Here is a 20,339-nt window from a genome sequence, read left to right as displayed (position 1 = left end):
AACTGCGGAGTCATCATTACTACGGCCGCTAGATGGTGTAAACATAACTATAGGTCGTTTTTGCTGGCCTGAATTTTAGACCCTTACTGTCATTTTTCTTCTTGTGAGGCTGTTTCATCCAGTTGATTTTAGGGAGGTGAAACAGTCATCGGCATGGCAATAACAATCAGAGCTGCAGCACTGCTGAATCTCTACAATGGAGGATGTATTCACAAAGCTTTTGTTATTCAAAGAAGGGCCAAATTTTTTGAGAAAAATACTGGAGATTCTCTTTTAACAGTGCCACACTGTACCTGATCATTTACCTTGCACTATTTGCATTTAATTGGCTGCAGCTGTTTCACTCTCCACAGAAGATAGGTACCTCTTTTCTTCTGAATTTGCACTCATTGTTTGTTATTTGGATTATTCTGGATGAAAAATCTCAGCTAGTGATTCTCTGTACATCTCACAGATATGTTTGACATGATAATTGTCTGTGTATCTGCATTCTGCTCTTCCTCACACATGTAAACAAACACTTGAGCACACACATGCTGATGCACACTGTACCTAACTAGCAGTAAATGGAACAGAGAAGGGCCACCTGGTTCCTGTGTGTTTCAGAGAGCTTTACTTTTAGGGCGAGCCTCGCTACTTAGTTAAACAAAAGGGCCTCCGTGTTGGTCCTCTAGATAAACACACTTTCCTGAGAAAACACGGACACAGTTATACTTTAACCTGCCCAGGGAGGCCGCAGCTACATCCTCCCGGACAGTTTAGGTCAGACTGGGCTATAGTTCAGACCCGCAGCGAGAATCATGCGCTGCACGTGAAACCATGCTGGCCTGTCAAACAATGGAGCCTTTGACAGCCATACACCCCTCCCTAGTCCACAGTACAGTCAGAGCACTGTCTCTCTAGGGCTTGGGTGTCACTCCCCATCTCTGTTGTGCTCCCCTGGAGCTGACCATCTGGCTTATAGGCTCTGGGATGTGAAAGCAGCAGCACAGAGGCGCTACAGTCAAAGTTCAGCCCAGATTAGCCTAGCAGAGAGGCCGGCAGCGACTCGGCTCATCCAAGTCCAAGCTATTCCTGCATAAATAACCTGATAAGCTTGGCCACTCTGGAGGAGGTTGAACCGGTCTTCTTTCGTCCGACCCCGCTCAGATAATCTCAGCTCTGGTGTGGCCCCTCAGTCCTGCTCAAGGATGCTTTTGACTTTGACCTTGACTGCTCTGTGGGAACTGACACACACGCACAGACACACACGCACAGACACACACAGTACAATATCAAATTCATGCAGAGAAATGTAAATTATAGTCTATTTTTAACTTAAACTAACAATCAAGACTGGGTAATTGATTAGACTAATATGCTCCTTACGGCAAACTTATGGCAACACAATTATGTTCCAGCAGCAACAGACGTTTTGTTTGGTGAAGAGTGAAACATAATTTTTTACGCTTTGTATTTGCAAATACTTGACTATCCACAAGTAGTATATCTCTAAGCATCTTTACAAAAATAAGTAAAATACCAGAATGGCTTTAAAATTAAGGTTACGTTTAGATTATTGCAATAATAGTGTGGCGTACAAGTGCACATATTGACAACAGTGCAGGGGAAAGGTGAGGCTCACAAATTGCTAGGTGTGTATTATAGGTACAGTCTACTATGTTTAGATCATACTGAGTTCACACAGTCATATCATCAAGTGTTTTCTCTGCATCACCCTGCATGTAAAACACAAAGGCGAAAGGCATTTGTACAGTACAGTATGTCACTGTGCCTCTATTGCATGAACAGAAGGTTGACTCTAGATAGGCGGAGGCAAAATCCTGTTTCTTTGGTAAAGTTTGCTTTGAAGCTTACGTACACTAAGAATGAAGGGGTTAAACAGAGAAAAAAAAGGCCTGAACAGTTTCAACATTTGAAACAATGAATAAAGGATCTTTATCTCCCTGGTAGATGATGAACATAAATGCAAGCAGTGAGTGTTATCTGATGGTGTAGTTATGCAGAGCTGCCACCTCCCCCCGGCACAGCGGCAGTCGTGTAAACAGACAGTGCTCTGGAGGAATGCTGGACTCTGTGACCTCCCGCCCCGAGTGCTGTTACAGTGCACTGAGTTCAGCTGAAACAGCCCGCCCCATGCTGCGCCTCCCCAAAGCTCCGCCTCGCCCAACCCCAGCCTGAGGCCCCTCAGGGTGGAAAAAAAACACCTCTTTCACCCAACACCACAGCAGCCTCACATACACACACATACGCAAACATGAACAGACAGACAGACGTACACACACACACACACACACACACACACACACACACACACACAGACAGAGACACACACACACACACACACACACACAAGTGCTCAAGTGCCCCCTTTCTTTACCGCCCCAGCTGTCAGAGCAGCATGTTCTTGTAGTTTCAACAGTTTCTAGCTATCTTCATTTAGAAAATCTCTAGCAAGTCAGACTAATCTGCTTAACCCTTCCTCGTTTATCTCATCTTATCCAGTAAGATATGCATATATTATAATGAAAATACTATTTTGTGAGCCTTCGATATATTTCAGCGATAACACTGAATGTACATCATAAATAAACTTGTATCTGGCATTAAGAGGCCTCTTTAATCTTGCTCATTCTTGTCTTTTGCCAGTCAGTATTTGATATTTGCTAACATCTTGATGTGCTGATGTACTGAGCTTGAGTTTGGGCGGAACATAAATGCACATGAGTTTTTAATCAATTTTTAACAAAACAAAGGCAAGGTCAGTACATGTTTTCTGAGAAATTACACTCTTTCACTGCTCACAATAAACATTCAGTGAGTTTCGAGAGAGGAATAGTATAGTGTCAAGCACACACTGCCCTCTACTGGAGTGCAAACAGAGGAGAAAGGGCAGGTCAGCAAGGATGGATGTACCCTAAGATTTAGGATTGTGTCATTTTACAAAGTGCTGAAACACAGAGCAGAGGCAAGCCCGAGGCTGGGAGTGATAGAAATTCAATCTGTTACTGAAATAGTTGCATGCCAGCTGTAACCTCATTCACATCTCATGAATAAATCACGCAAGTCATCAGGTGAAGGACCTTTTTAACACATAGCATGTCGTCAGGTTGCAGCTGCTTACCTGTCATGGATTATGAATCTTAAGTGGGTTTTATCATTGATAGCAGTGAAGACACAGTAAACCAGACACACAGACACTGATGATTATCATTTTGCTGCACCTCATAGCATTAAACACAAGGGGCCTTACACGCACACACACACACACACACACACACACACAATCACAGATAGCTGTTGTCTGAGGAAACGAGGAGCTGTCTGGTACCATAGCAACCAATGCGGATATCCCACCCTTCTAGAGCAAAAGAGAAAAACAAACAGAAGTGGCAATGACAGGTTGACAAGACCCTAATGCGATCCCAGACATAGAGATGAATTGAGATCATCTATTAATCGGTTTTTAATTTAAATATCGTCTCGATCTGTCTTTCTCTCTTTCTATCTTTCTGTCTGGCTGGTCGTCTGGCAGTTTGTCACAGTGAGACTAAAATGGGGGAAGTGGAAGCATTTCAGTGTGGCAATGGGGAATCGGGGAATTTGAGAAAGCTATACGTTGGAAACAGAATAGCAGCGCGTGGGTGAGAAAAAAGGGGAGAACGCAAACTGATGGGGAAGTAGAGAAATGAAATGAGTCAAGAAGAAAAAGGACTTCTCTCTGGGGCACGTCTGTCTGTTCTGAGCACAGAGCCACAGCCTGAAAACACAGACACTGCCGCAGTCTGCATCAGCATGCCTTTCACCACCATGACTCCAGCATGAACTGCAATCTCATATGTAATACTATTATTCTGGCCCATATACAAGGTTACATAACACTCTGAGCCAAATCCTGACCTCAATTTGCAAAACAGCCACTGTTGCTCTGATCGAATATTTTAGATATCAGCACCGGAGTATGTGGAGTACCAGAACGATTAAAAGTCAGACATTACAGCATTTTGTCAGCCAGCATTTGAAGATTTGGAAAGGTGCTTTATAGGATGTGCTCATCGTTTTTTTTTTTTCTTCCTCCTTAGGTGGATGTATGAACCTCAGTAGTGGATGGAAAGCAGCAACCATGTTCTCAGCGGTAAGTTGAGTCTTTACCAAGCCTCATTTCCTGGGTTGGCCTGCAGGTGGAAGTCACACCCACTGCTGTGTGCTCCACACACAGTACAGTACTAGCACCAGCAGCAACTGTTTGGAAAAAAAAAAAAAAAAAAAAGTCTCCCATTTCACCCTTCGTGTCTGCCACGTTTGGTGTGATGTGACAAAAGCGACAGATTGTTGATGGCCACTTCACCTTACTGTATAATACTCCGTGTGAGTGAGAGCCTGTGTGTTTTTGTTTTGTCTGTGTGGTGTTGATGCTATTTATGTCTACGGTGTATGACAGAAGACCACATGAAGTGACTCACAGCGCTGGCGTGACCTACATTTTTTTACCACAGTGTCATTGTGAGGTCTATGTGCGATGCCAACCAGCTTCGCTAATACTGTCGAGCTTTGATGTGCTGCCCTGAAGTGAGCTTGGAGCTTGTCAGGGAGGCTCTTCAGTCAGGGAGGGCTGAACGAGAGTTAAAGACTCGAGAGAGGCCATGACTTTGACTTATCTGAAAAGTGGATTATAGATTATAATGAACACGTCTCTTGTCCTATTATGGAGTGATTCGACCTCTAGTCGTGATCATCTCAAGGCAAATAACCAAATATAATTTACATTATAAATTTGTATTTATGTACTTCAATGTTGGGTAAATGCAGCTCTGCAAAAAAGCAGCACAGGTGCATTAACCCTCTCCTGCGTCCCTGCACTGGCCCCTCTGTGAATGAAAATATATCAAGGGTAGTGAAGAGCATCCAGTTGCTCTACTGTCCCCATGCTGGAGCTCTGTTACCTTGGGTGGCCCTGAGCACCACCACCTCCTCCTCCTCCTCCTCCTCCTACTCCTCCTCCTCCTCCTCATCCTCCTCCTCCTCCTCCTCCTCCTGTGTAGGATGGCAGCCCCACCTGATGCACACATCTGCTTGCCCACTCATCTACGCCACCGCTTGGTGGACGCGGGTGGTTGGCGGGGGTGGAGTGGGGTTGGTGCGCCAGCCAATAACAGTCCTTATCCCGACTGCGTTGAAGTAACTTGACACACGTATTCGACCAATCACAGAGCACTGCAGCAAAGAAAGCAGCAGTAGTAAAAAAAAAAAAAAAAGAAAAAAAAAGAAAATGAAAAGAGTAAATACAGTGAGAATGTGTCCAAAGAGGGCATCTTTGCTGTGCTGTACTTGCACACATTCGCAACGTCACAGCGGTCTGTAACAATAACAAAGCTCTAGTGAAACCATGTTATCCTGTAATTAACTAAGATGCATCATTTTGATTATTATTATTATTATTATTGTTATTAGGTGATATATACATCTCAGCCACACAAAATCAAACAAAATCTTACTTACACACTGTAAGTACAGTTAGACTTATAATCAGCAGCATCTCACCTGATTACACCGTTACTCTTGACAACATGGGACGGCTGACCCGTTGCCTTGAAATGACCTGTTCAGCAATGAGAACAAAACTGCATAGGCAAAGATAGAAGTCAAATATGAGAGACGATGTTTGGTCTTTGAATATCAGTTATCAATTCCTTATTTTCATTTTCTCCTCTAAATTTATTCTTGGGATGTCCCTGAACTCACCTCGATCGGAGGCAGAATCATATACTTGTCTAGTATAATAAATATAGATGGCAGCCATTCATTCATATAAGGTCAATGTAACAGCGATCAGTGTCTTTTATTGAGGAGAAGAAGAGTGGAGTTTTGTCGGACCATTGCGAAAGGGGAGGGATCTCTTCCTACTGTACAATGGAGCCATAAACCTCCACACAGTATATCCCATTAGGGACATATACTCGCTGCCTCAAATATGTGGAGTGCCGTGTGACTGTACTGCACCCCAAACTCAACACAGGATGTGGCTTGTCAGCTTCAGTCTGTCAAGTCAGTCACAGCAAGAAAAAAAAAGCCTATTACCTCGTCTGACACAGCGTGGCAGTACTGTCATAACGGCTGCAGACACATGTCAGACAGCAGTGTCCGGCCGGCAGAGGACCTCTCTATCAATGTGCACTTCGCCGTTCATGTCACTATTCCCTCAGTGTCTTTATGTGTAATGAGCGACGACGGAAGAACATTCCCTGTGAGCTCAGATAGGCGGTGGTTGTCTCGAGGTTTAACCTTGCAGTGCTTGTGCTTGTTGTCGGTTGTGTTTGAGTGATTTTTCTTTTCTTTGTTTTATGACAGTGTTGATGTCGAACAATGACAAACCCAGATGGATACAGCGTTAGGTTTTACTAACATGGTACAGTATGTTGTAGAGTTGCCATCTGTTATTCTGTCTGTCTGTGGGTTGATGTATTCTTGTGACTGCAATAACTCGTAAACAGTACATGGTAATACTGTATTTACACCACAGGTTACCCCCATACAATACAAGATCTGAAATCTGATGTGAAATGCACATTAATGAGGAAATAAAGACGTTCTAAAGCTACTCTGTTTTAAATTAGGGTGCTTGAAGTACCACCACAATCCTGTGAAGGGAAAACAATTATGTTGACAATGAAATAATAAGTACGGTAGCTTAATTAATGGGCTCATTAGCATAACTTTATCATTATCTTTTTGACAGGGAAGTTATATTTTCAGTCTTTGTTTTTAGATTTCAATGAACATTAGTGGAAAGTTCAACTTTGGGTAAAAAAAAAAACCAAATGATTTGTTTTTGGTGAGGATCTGAATCAAGGTGGAGGCCAAGATTTTTTATTAATGGATTTCTTAACATTGAGAGATATGGCATTTTTTAAAAAACATTTTTCACTATTTTCCCTTCAACTACTTCACTTGATGAGAAACATCTGGCAGATGTATCCCAACTGTCTCTCACAATGTTTATTTTGATGCTGACATTCATCCATACACAGATTAAATATTTCTAAACATTTCCTCTTATTGAAATCAGAAATTTTAAGAATTGTACGTACTCGGCAGAGATCTGTTTCCTCCGAGTGTTTTCTAATATTTACTATAATTGGTTATGTCAGCTGAAGTACCTTTTGATCTATAGAAAAAAATGTTTCAGCTTCTAAGACGTCAAAACATAAACCAGTCTACTGGACTATTTATGGAGGTGTTGAATGGCCTTTTCTTTTCTAAAGACTTATTCAGATCAGAACAGAAGAAGGCTGTTAGATGAACAGCGAAATGTCCTCCACTTCTCAATAACCTGTTTAGTGGGTTGTTGCATAGTTTGCTTGAGAGCCAGGTGAACGGAAGTCCACTTAAATCTTTTTTCAGTGCGTGTAATTGCATATGACTGGACAAATAAACCACTCTTTCATCTATGAAGAAGTTAAAAGGAAGTCTGTGGTGAATAAGGTATCACTGAACTGACTTCACACCTGCATTATGTTTGAACAATAGAGTAATGCCGTTCTGCCTGCTTTGTGCATTAGTCAGTTAAGTTCAGCCTTTGTAATGTGCATCATGAAGCTGTATTTTCCGTCTGGGTTTGATTCAGTAATATCATATTATTCTTTTCTAAGTGATGTTCAAGCCGCCTCTGGGATGGCAGCCACATTACTGAGATTCTTACTGTCTTTTTTTTTTTTTTTTTTTTTTTTTTTTTGATCGGGCATGACAGGAATGTCTCTGAATTCTTAACTCACAAGGACCTTACAGAAAGAAACAAGTAAATCAACCACATATTTCCTCTCACTAAAGTTAAACTAAGTGGTTCTCTGAAACATGGCCTTATAATCATACTGAAATGCCACCTCACTTCAATATTCGACATAGCTGAAAATATCAGAGATGTGGGCAGCGATTAAAGCGAAGTGAAACACCCTGTGTTGATGCCTACTCAATATAATGTCTGTATGAAGATATAAAATTGGATATCATGTGGGATTTTGGTTTAAATTAATCTTTTTTGGTCTTAAAAGCTGCTTTACAGTTCTGTCATTTTTCTGAGCTAATGCCACTCATCACTGTACATCACCCTTTATGAAACAAACATCATCACACTATCACTATGGAGGGAACTGATGAAAAATAGTGTGATTTTTTTATTTTTTTTAAATGCCAGGCAGCTCTGTGGCTGGTTCATTACAGCTTCATCATGCGTGTCGGTGTGTAATGAGGGTTTTAGGAATGCGATTGGTAGATGCAACTTGTGTGTGAGCTGCATTGAGGAGAGAGACTGCAGACCATAGTCCCTCTGCCCGCTGTCTGCAACCATCTCTCCCTCCTTCCCTCCTTCCCTCCCAGCATTACGGCTATAGTTCATGACTCATAAAGTGTGTGTGTGTGTGTTTTTTTTCTGATTTGTGTGTTTGTGTGTACAAGCACTGGAAAGGCTGAGAAGCATACAGCACAGAGTAGACTTGGGTGGATCTCTGCCTCACGCCCTCATCACTGCTCAGGACTGTGACAAAGAGATATATGCGTTATTGTTCTCAGTGTGTGTGTGTGTGTGTGTGTGGTCGAGGATATGATTCAGGCTGAGTTATGGTGGTGGAAATGTGGTTGAATGACCAGTTTGTTTCATGTGTTCACCACAAGTGAAAGTGCAACTGAGTCATCAGACGAACACAGACACAATAGTACAGGAAACCATTGTGGTGTCTACACACCCTAGTGCCGTAAGCACACATGCACGCACACACACACACACACACACATATATGGAGTTACTTCATTGCTGAAAGTGAGGATTTTTGCTTGCTCATAATGGCTTTCCACTGTTGTGAATCATGTCTCAAATAATATTGGAAAAACACACCCAAGGAAGTTTGATTTATCGCTGTTGAAACAAAAGCAGTTGTTCTATAGAGAGACAGTGAAGTGATGATTCATACATCTGAACTACTGACCTACAAACGAGGAAGTACACTGACCTGAACTTTAATATACAGTTACACCCAATGGCCAGACTTTTATTGGTATTGATGAGGTCAGTCTGAGACAGAGAGCGAGTGATATTGACTTTGTCAGAAAATGGAAAAGGACTTTCAAAAACTATAACCAGAATCTTGCACCTGATGGGGAAGAACATTTTAGAGGTTTTATAGTCATTTAATAAAAGAGAGTTACACACTTGTTGGAGTTATTTAATAGAATTTTAACATTTATTTATCTTTTTAATATTTTCCTTATCTTTGTGATTATATTCTGTGGCTGTTTTGTGGTTATATGTGTACATCTTTGTTGTGGCTGGCCATCTACTGTCATTGGATGATACAGTGCAAACTTTTCCACTAAGACGTTTAGTGTTGCTGAGTTATTTTTCACATTAGTATATCTTGTCACTTGCAGTAATGACAGTCTCTCTTGTAGTGAAAAACTCTCACAAACTAACAAACAAACAGCAGATTTTGCTGTGTGTGATGAGGTAAATTAAAGTCTAATATGAGCCAAACTGAATGGTTCCCTTAGCTTTGATAAACCAATTTTAAATCAGATTTCCTCCAGTGTTTGTAAACATTACAGAAGCAAATGAACCACTGACTTACATTTCAATCAGGAGAGACAAGTCAATGAAGCAAAAAGAATTATTTTTATACAGATGATATTGATGAAGTCTTGTCAAAAGTCTTTGGCGCTTAGACTCTAGAGGGAGATTTTGAATTGAGGGACATCAGTCCTGAGCAACAGCAAGATAAATCCCTCCAATGTAGTCCAAACACTGGTGGTGGTGGCTGATGACTTCTGCTGAGACTGATGAGGATGATGAGGCTGATGAAGTGATGCACTGATGAAGCTGCAAAAACTGGGTGGTGACGGGGAGGTGGTGTGGCGCACGTAACAGCAGCATGAAAGGCGGAGAGGGAAAAAACATATTTAAAAAGACATCCGCAAGATGATAGGCTGACAGTTAAGGTGTGTCACATTGCTATTGGTTAGAAGTGACCAGCTGATGTGAACAGCTGATGTTTTAATTGATGGCCTCGGCAATGACAGCAAGGAAATTATGAGTGAGCAGGCGTGAGAGACGGGAATGACGGATGGTTTGAAAAATAAAACTACAGACAAGCAAAAGAACAAACTTTAGCTAAAGCTCCTTTAAAACTCCTAATTTCTCTACTCACCAAAACAGACAATTAGATGAAAAACAAAAACTCAGTTGCCAAACGTACCACGAATCACAATAAAAAGAAAAGACAAAGGAGACCTCAATTTGTGCTATGCCCTGTCTAGCGGTGTACCGAGACACAGAAACACAAAGTAGATCCATCTTCTTCAAATCCCAAGCAGCCAGAGGGAATGATTGCAAAATATGAGGACTTTGGTGTTTATTTATAATGTGATTAAAAAAAATAGATGGAGCTAGGATTGGCTTCAGGGTGGTCAAGGCCAACACAACAAACAAAACAAATCTAACTCGGAGTAATCTAACAAAATCAGACCAAGAAAACAAATTACAGCAAGATAACTTTCCCAACTAAAATAGATAAACAATGAGAACATCTTACAATTCACAGGTGAAGCACAAAAAACGGGTGTCTGGTTGGAAGGTCAAGGAGATGAGTTTTACTGCAGGTGCCATCTTGGCTCTTTATATAGTGCAGTAACCACCTGCCTCAGTCTAAATTGTGTCAAAGAGTGATTGATGATCCTCCTCTCGTCTGCTTCAATTACTAAATCTCCTCGGTGATAGGTATTCGTACAAGCTCAGACATATATAAATTTTTACAATTAAAAACAAAAAAGCAAATCCCATTATTTATTAAATAAATATTTCTAGCGAGGGATGATTAAGAATCTGCTGCTGGTAAGTTGTCATGATGTTTAGTTTGCAGTCAGTGAACTGTTATTGTCTGAGAAAGACTAGCTGCAAAAGTTAATTGCCATTTGCTTGTTGTCCTACATCGACTCTGACTCTCATTCTTTCAGACTAATTACTGCCATCTCATAGACTCAAATCACTGGCTGGCCTATTCCTTCGCCACAGCAGACATGTGTAACAGTCTGGTAATGTCTGTGTAATGTTTGGCATTTTCCAAACCAGAAGAGTGCTTCGCTAGTTGTTTATTAAAATGACTCAGCGACACAGCTCTCGGAGAGTGATGTCCAAAATAAAAAAGGAGCAACTTGTTAGAGGTGAAAGGCGTGAACGCAGACTGTAGACGATACAAGGATGCAGTGTCTGTGACATCACCTGCAGGGATTTGAAGGGAGGCTTTCAAGCTCTGGGTTTGGGTTCAACAATCCAAATTTGAGCGAAGCGGGAGGCAGGCTGCGGTGAGGAGCTACCACGACTGACTGTGAAAGGCTGAGAGGCCTGTCAGTCAAACGAAAACATACTGTTCCTACAAACATGGTCTCTGAAAGCCTTATTGTCTAATTAATGAACCTGTATTCTCAAAATCACCTCCAAGGTGCATAATAGAATAACAGGAACTGAGAACAAAACATTTTGTGGAGATTTTGTGTTTAGACTGCATGTTGTTCTCTATTTCTAAATATGAAGGGTTTCTTGGAGCAGCATGGAGTGGCCAATTAAAGAATTGCAGCTTTTTACCTGTAATCATGAATTTGTGTCTCATGATCATATTATCGTTTTTGCTTCTTCAGTGATTTGACACTGCCACATTATACTGGGATAAACACCCCAACAGGAGTTACAATAGCCTTTTTTGCTATGCTTTGTTTTATGCTATGTTTAATAATCACCCTTAATTGTTTGCTGCTCGGTTGCACGGGCTTTCCGTGTGATTCACTGAGAATTTGAAATGCTAATGAAGTTGCGGCACAAATATGCCCCCCCACCCCCACCCCAAAAAAAAAAAAAAAAAAAAAATAGTACTCCAACAGACCAATCCCAATATTCAATCTCAGTTGAAGCATACTTTGCAACACAGATGGAGCGGCCTCTCCCTCACATGCTCAGCTCGCTGGCTGCTTTGCCCGCTGAGGTCCTGCAGCAATAATCGTAGCCAAATGGAGCAAACCGCACGGCCTTTTGAATGACCCGCACCTTTCAAAAGATGTTTCATGTGCTTCAATAACTGGCGGAGCAGAAAGTGCAAAGCATTGTGGAATTGGATATCTCATCTGATTTGCATAACCCCTCCCTCGGTGTCGTTATCTTTATGTTGTTGGTCCGTGCAAATAATGCGATTAGGCTTAATCGGGCAGTGAAGACAAAATCTAATTTTATTATTTTTGGACGATTTTCCTGGATAAGATCAGATCATTCCACACACTGATGTTGTTAATTAAGAAAAAAACAGACAAACAAACAGATCAAACAACTTAAACGTGCTTTGAGAGGCTTTTGTAGACTATCCCTTGTCAGCTGAAGTCTATCTATTAAGCTAGTCTCTCTGTAAAGCTGGCATGGGTCTTGTGGCCAAGCACACCATTAACTGGGGAATTAGAAACCCTGAGAAGTTGTTAATCACCACAGTCATTCACATTCCACATAGACTCTACTCTGCTCCGGACCTCTATGGGGCTGGGGATGGGGCATGGTCTGGGGGAAGCTGGGCCAATGCTATTGGACCCAATAGTCTTTAATTAGAGGGAGAGCTTGGCAGGGACTGATGGAGGAGAAAGGCTCTCAGGATGTGAGTCCAGGGTGAGAGGGTTCACACACAAAACACTGGCTTTTCATCACTGCATGACTCACTCAGTTTGTGTGTATAGTGTGGTGTATGTGTGGATGTGTGTGCTTGTGTGTAAGGCAGAGAAAGTGAGAAAATGTGTGTGTGTGTGTGTGTGTGTGTGTGTGTGTGTGTGTGTGTGTGTGTGTGTGTGTGTGTGCGTGCTTGTACTGTATACTTGTGTGTGTGCGCACATGACAGCGCGTGCGTGCATTTCTTACCTCACTGCTCAGGCATTCCAGTAGAGAAAGTGGTGTGAAGTGAAAGAGCGGCTCTCACAGTGTGGGTATTCATGGATCTGGCCCCCGTGGGCCAGTCCGGGCTCCAGGGTTCACAGACAAAGCCTCTCCAGCGGGACCCAGACACACTCACACAGAAAAGGGGAGCAACAGAAGGAGAGGAACGCAGGAGAGGGGGAGACAAGGTAACAAGGGGAGAGAAAATGGAGAAGGAGCAGGAGGGGGGAACGAGCGAAGGTCTGTGTGGCAGCTCACAATCCACCAAGAATGCAGGTGTGATGGGTTATCATCTAAAACTGGGACAACCCAAACCTTCTCCGCTCTGAGCTTGAATCTGGAAGTTTTATTTTGAAAAAACAAAACAAAAACAAAACTGAATGACTTATTGAAATGTTTATTAAGTCATTAAGTGACACTTTGTCTTCCTGACTATTTTGTCACAAATCCAGATTTATGGGTCCTATCAGAGATCCTCTGTAGCGCCTCTCATCTGTTCTGAAACTTTACTTTAAGACATTATCACATTATTACCACCATCTTTATTCTTTTTTTTTTTCTCCTTACTGCCGGCGGAGTCCATAAATCTATCCGGCTCTCCTCCTGGGGAACAGGCTCCTCCCTCTCTTTTGAGATCAGCCAATCCCGTCTCTCTCTTCCAGTGCTCTCTACTCCCTCTAGCATTAAGCCAGCAGCTTGAGCTCTTAGGATTCCATGAGAGTTTCTTGCACTTGGCCGTCCCGTCACTGTTCCCCCTGCCTGGCCCCTTCCCTAGATCGGGTAGCCTGGTTCACTGTGTCCTTAAACAACCCGTGTGCATGTACAGGAAAGGGGCCCCAAAGTGGGGAGGCCCATCTCTAACCCTTAGTTTTCTAAGAGACAGACTCGCACTGGAAAATCTCTCCACTGCCTTTTCTTTATTGATGAAGTCCAGGGGTGTCATAATTACCATAGTCATCGTCATCAACAACAATATTAGAGTTATCTGTTAAAACGCATATAGACATATACAATGCATGTACATATATATAGATTACTGTACGTGCGGCAGCTATTCAGCATGTGGTGAACAATAGACAGGAAACATTAAAAAAACTGAATAACAAACGAAACATAAAGATCCTACAGATTAGAATCTTTTTTATGTTACAGTATGTTTTTGGATATATGGACATACAACTTTTATGATTTTGGAAATATATTTACAATAATCTCATCTTAAAATACAGTACATGTGGCCTCACACACTGACCCGGACCGTCAGCTATGCAGGATATCAAAATTCCTCTGTGTTTGAATAATGGCGCCAGCTCAATAAAGACTTGCTTTTGTCCATGTACTACATGAAGCAGTCTTCATAGTTATCCAGAGGCTATTGATATTGTCATTCTTTGATACTGGAGGGTCTTGCTGAAGACTGTTTGTTTGAATTTTTTTTTCTTTTTACACAGTTTAAAAGAACGTAGTATAAGTATAAAATTCAGATTTTTTTTTCTACTTGAAAACCATTTATTATACTTCAAGGACTTAAAAAAATATACTTGAAAGTTTCAAAACCTCATGACAAAAGAAACTCTTAAGGTTGACCATGAAAAAAGTAAAATGAAATTGAAGTACTGTTATAGACCCTGGTGCTTTGCTATAGTGAGTGGGTAGGTGCACAAGCTTTTGTTTGGAGTTTTGTACTTTTTTCTTAATGAAATTCTATGACAGAAACAATAATTGTATTAACAACGGAGGTTATGAAGTTATTTTAATGTACCACTTTAGAAACATCTTTAATATCTTTGAGGGATACATTAAAGTAAATACCGGCACTTTTCATTCAGTATTTTAATTCATATATAACTTGGGCCTCCCATCCTTCTTTCTATAGATGCCTCTAACATGGTGGACTACCTGTCCAGATGGATGAATGAATGGGTGGTTGGATGGGTGGTGCCTGCTAGGATGAAATTGATGGCCTTGTCCTGAAGGTGCGTCACAAGGGTGTGAAGCAGCCAGACTATGGACAGATGACAGATGATGTTCCCTCTGAAGTTAAACTAATGATTTTGGTGGTGATATGCATCATCGTTTTATATTTGAAGGCCACGAGTTGCACAGCAACTGCAGATACTCCTGACTCCATATACTCAAACGTGTATTCATTTTTTGATGGTTGCTGGTAGTTTATTGTCTACATAAAGTATATACATTAGTATTCAGTTTGCCATTGGTTAAGAAATTTGTGTAAAAGTGAAAATGATATGTAACTTGAGAATGATGAATGTTAAATAGAAGATATGCCAGTGCTTACACCTGGTTCCTCCATCCATTTCCCCACAAGTAATGTCTTCCTGAGCCGTGAAATTACCAAAAATCTACTTGCACTTAACAAAATGATTATTTTACCAAGGTCACTGCACTGGCAGAAAATGAATGCATACAATATTACGTTAAAGTGAACATTGTTGCTTGTCATTCTGTACTCAATGGTTCCACCAATACAACAATATGTTCACACCTCAAAAGTTAGATGACAGTAAGTGGTATGAGGTGGTACATGGCTTCTCTGCTGCTAGATTGTCCCTCATTGGTTCTGAGAAAAAAGAATGGCAGTAAATGTGGCCAACATGCGCTTAATTTTGCTGTAGATACTGTATGTACAATATCTGCTCAGTTCTCCTGCTGTAGGAAAACATTTATAAATAATTTCTCAAGCCTGAATCCCAAATTCTTTGACCTACGTACAGTTGTCACTAAGTGAAGACAAAAGGAGAATGGAGAGTGAATGGGGGAAACTTCACTCTGATTCTACAGGTGGATGCTGGGTGGAGGTGGTACCTATGAAATCTTATATTGAGTGCATGAGCAAAAGGTACGATGGATAGTGTATGTCATGCGTGATAAAAGTAACTGTCTGCTTGAACTGGCTCGCATGGCTACAGCTGTATTTAGAGATGCATCGTATAAAGTCATCGTTGGACAATTTTGTCAACTGCTCATCGGAACAATGTCCTCCCAATTTAAAAGCTACCACATCCTGCCTTTTACATTTTTAACTGGAACGTGAATGAATGGCTGTTGAATATGTGGATACTGAAGGCACAGTAGACACACTGTCATATGGCTTCATGATCCCTTTGACTCCTGATCCCCTCAAATCCCCGGTGACCCAGAGGCCACGACCCCGGCATCTGCCAGCAGTGGCAGAAGGAGAGGCAAGCTACCACTGTCTGAACCACACCTAGACAGATGCTCTGTGAGATGAAGTCTCGGCAGCGAACCCGCCCCTACACTCTCTCCACCCTCTTAACTGTAAGTCTCATCGGGCAAGATGAGTCATTAGACATCGATCCTGACCTCTGACTGAATCTCTGGCTCCGAGCTGCACAACATGATTTGGAGCAGACAGTTTAGATATCAGGAAGGCCCAATAAGGATTCTGTTTGGTCTGAAACTGCTACAGTATAAAATGTGAGTCCCAGTGTGTAATGTGAAAATGTGAATCTAAAGCAAAACGTCTCAATCTCGTAGCGTTCGCTCAATGTAGCCTAATAAGGGATGTTATTTAGAAGTATATTGGTGGTGTTGTTGTGTGAGAACTTAAACTGGTGACAAAATTCTGTCACTGTGACAAATTACATGCTTACAAGTACCTCAAAGGAACATGGTCACTTACTCATAAGCCACAAACATACTCCTGTGGTCACCACAACGTGTAGTAGTTCTGTTTACACTACTTTCTGGAGTCCACTTGGAGGAAGCGTTCCATACATACACAGAAAAACGACGTATACAGGACGACAATGTAGTGTCCGTGTGGTCACAACTAATTGGAGGTACGCGGGTGTCCACACAGAGCCTACGCGTACACCCTCTGATGACGAAAGTTACATCACGGGGACCCTCGTGTACTCAGAGACGCGGAAAGTATCATTTCGGCTTTATAGGCTTGTCAACACACCAATGTGCTTCTGATTCTTAACGTCATTTTGTGGAAGATTTTGTTGCAGTTTGTACCAACATTCAAGTCGAGAAAATGCACTGTAATTAATACTGTATGTGTCTTCGATGGAAGTAGTAGACCAAAGAAGCATCATGGTCATACTTGACAATACTGCAAATGATGGAAAGGACTTGAAGTTGCACTGTGAAGTCCAGGGAAATGCAAAACAAAACATCCCATTCAAAAATCTATTAGTCACGTCACAGGCACTATGTCAATGTGTTTTTTTTTTAAGTCTATAAGTTTATCTTACTGTGTTGGGTCAGGCTTGGTAGCTTTGCTTTTGAAAAAAAAAACATGAAATCATAATCATAAAATGCCAATAAAAATCTGTCGATTAAAATCATACAACCATGGGTTACTGATCATCAGGGAAAATGAGAAATGCTAAACACCTTTAGACAGACAAATCAGATACCTGGCGGCAAACACAAGGTTAGAATTTACATAATAATGATTAATTATATATATAATATATATAATTAATGCTAACAATACTAATAAAAAATTAGCTTTAGGCTTTAATTAAAATAAGGCATCAAATAATGAATTCCCTTAAGGCAAAGATTTCCTGCTATTTTCATTTTGAACACTTGAATAATGAAATATCAGAAACATCACAAAATCGTTCATGCTTTTATTCTTTATTGTGAAGGCAAGCGTGCAATTCACTCACCTCGATGTGTTGGACAAATCTCTGGCTCCTCAATCATATCTTACATGAAATTAAGCAGGTTTCAAGACTTTTTTCTTTTCTCATGTATGAAATATAGAGTGTGAGAGACTTATGAAGTCAGGCTCTTCACACATTCTCAAGCATGCATTGTGTTTTATAAAAAAAAGTTATGACAACCTGCTATCATAAAAAAAAAAAAAACTGTGGTATCACCGGCAACAGTGTTCCATTTTCTGCAAAATAATTTGTATTCTGCTTGCTGAAAACTCATTTCTTTATCCTTAATAAATGTATGATGTCATCCACTTCTACTAGAATTTCGATAATTTGGGACATTTTTTGAGGAAAATTTGATGGATGATTGAATTATTCATCTTAATGTGATTCACATTTAATCTCCAGAATCAAGCATTTTAAGGACAATAATTGTAGAAATTGTTTCTATTGTAATGTTTTACTTGCTTTTTTGTTCATCTTAACATTTTAAGACAACTCTGGTGTTGTAGGTACAATTGATTTACACTGTATAGTGACTAAGGTTATAAGAGTACATATATATAGTGCACATTTTTACCCTTGAACAAAGCTTTCAGTGTACTATTTATATGAGTGAGTATTGGATTTATTTGTTTGTGCTGTTATCGTGTGCAGTGGTGCGTGAATGCGAGCTGAGCTTGATGTACGTAAGTGAAGCTGTTTGTCTCTTTGCTTCCTGTGTGTTCTGAAATCTGCTGCAGACAGTCTGGGGTGCAGAGATGGTGGATGGTGTGGGGTGTGGGGTGTGGGGGAGGTAGGCAGCGGACATGGCGGCAGGCCAGAATCAATTGGCAGTGTAATGAGATGGCCTGGTGCCAGGTAACCATGGAGCTACCCTCTTTGCCTGTCTACCAGTGCAGAGTTCAAAATTAAACTGAATGAATGAGAGAGAGAGAGAGAGATAGAGAGAGAGAGAGAGAGAGAGAGAGAGAGGGAGGGGAGGGAGGGCAGGGAAATAAGGGTCTGAAATGGCAGGAGTGGAGGATGAGAGAAAGAAAGAAATGGCAGGACAGAGGAGGGTGGCTGATGAGGCACTGTGAGCAATTTCTAAGCACTGCTGTAAAATTTAACGTGAACCCTTATTTCAGAGAAGGAAGATGATAGGGGTAAACTCCAAATCCACCCAAGGTTTTTATTCTCTGAAATACCTTGAAATACTGTTTCTAAGCATCTGCATTTTGCTACTGTACGCTACACCGCTGCACAAAAGTAGGCATTTAAGGACAGAACGAGTGCTCTTCATAAAGAAAAGAACCGTGGACACCCTGAGTTTTCTTCCTTCATGTCCATGTTGAGCTCCTTCCTTTGCCTGCTGATATTAGTCATGTAAATCTCTGTATTTCTTCACCCCCCCCCCCCCCCAAAACTAGACCCACACTCTTCCTCCTGTCACAGAAGATGTGTTAATATTGAGCATTTGGCTACATTCTTCAAGTGATTTGTACAAGCCAGTGGATCCTGCAGATGAATAGAAATTAAGTAATTAATACAGTAATTAGATCTTTCTCTCCTTCCGACAGCCTTACCCCTGCTATGTCATTGTGCTCGCTCCTTTCTCAACCCCGTCTGCAAAGCATCTTTAAGAAGCACTGTGCCGCCCATAATAGATAGTTTAACTTTGTACTTTGTCTCAGTCTGATGAATGCTTCTCACTGGTTTGTTGTCAAACACTGCAATGCAGTCCAACCATGATTGGTAATATTTAAACACTTCTACCAAAACCTTATATTAGGATAATAATAATGTTGAGATAGAGAATGTAACATTTCTTATAGTTATAAAAAGTTATTTTTTTATTTCCTGTGTGCCAAGAGGATCTCAATTAAATGTTTATTTAGATGATTAGATTTAAGTGAGAGTAATAGATGTAGATGCCTTGTATTTTTTTAAACTTTTGTCTCCAGTGGCAAAGATTTAGTTGTTTTCTGACTCAAAGCCAGCGCCTTCACCGTCTGAAGAAACTGGCTCAAACACGACAGAGCCAGCCACATATCACAGGCCGGCCAGACCCGACTGGAGCAAGCTATCAGTTTGTTTTGGAGTGGTGATAGTAAATGTAAAGCATGGCTGAACATGCAGGATATAAATATATATATATATATATATATATATAGTGTGTGTGTGTGTGTGTGTGTGTGTGTGTATGTGTGCTGTGTGAGTTTTGGCGAGAGGGCTTTTTTATCCTAATACGACCTTTGCTTTGACTATGATCCCCTCTTGCGTTTTCTAATCAGGGGCACTTAGAGGGAGGGCGAGCGTGATATATTCAGTGTAGTACTAGTCTGTCGGTACAGTAAAAAGCATGTTCAGCAGTGGGCCTCATGGCCCTGTGAAAAATGGTCAGGCACTCTGTGTTGAAATGGCCCAGACTTCGGGAGTTTTGAGTGCACGTTGAGAGAGGCGAGACAGTGGGCCAAGATGTCTGTGGTGTGGATTAATGGGGAGGACTGGAGAAAGGGTGCCGCAGTTGTGCGTGAGCAGAATATTTGATGGGGGGAAGCGAGAGGAGGGAACAGCGAGGGACAAGCAACTGCAAGAGATGGGCGAGATGAAAGGGAGGGAAAAGAGATAAAAATGGACTGAAACATCAAGAAGCAAAGATGTATGAGTGTGAATGAAAATGTACAGTAATAAATACTGCTGCTGTCTCGAGTCTCCCACTGGTGCTTTATACTTCTCTCTTGTCTGAT

The 20,339-nt window shown here is 41.2% G+C and overlaps 1 long non-coding RNA gene across 3 annotated transcripts in view; it reads left to right on the top strand.

Annotated features, from left to right (window-relative positions):
• LOC121909624 overlaps window positions 1-20,339 on the top strand; it is a 71,511-nt gene that overhangs the window by 26,128 nt on the left and 25,044 nt on the right. For all 3 annotated transcript variants that reach the window (XR_006099488.1, XR_006099487.1, XR_006099489.1), the window contains exon 3: window positions 4,083-4,135. This is a non-coding gene — a long non-coding RNA (uncharacterized LOC121909624). The remainder of the gene's footprint in view (window positions 1-4,082; window positions 4,136-20,339) is intronic.

The sequence above is a fragment of the Thunnus maccoyii genome, chromosome 13 (genome assembly GCF_910596095.1).
Source record: "Thunnus maccoyii chromosome 13, fThuMac1.1, whole genome shotgun sequence".
Classification (NCBI taxonomy): domain Eukaryota; kingdom Metazoa; phylum Chordata; class Actinopteri; order Scombriformes; family Scombridae; genus Thunnus; species Thunnus maccoyii.
Note: the sequence above shows the minus strand (reverse complement) of the source record. Positions and strands in the feature narration are given on the sequence as shown.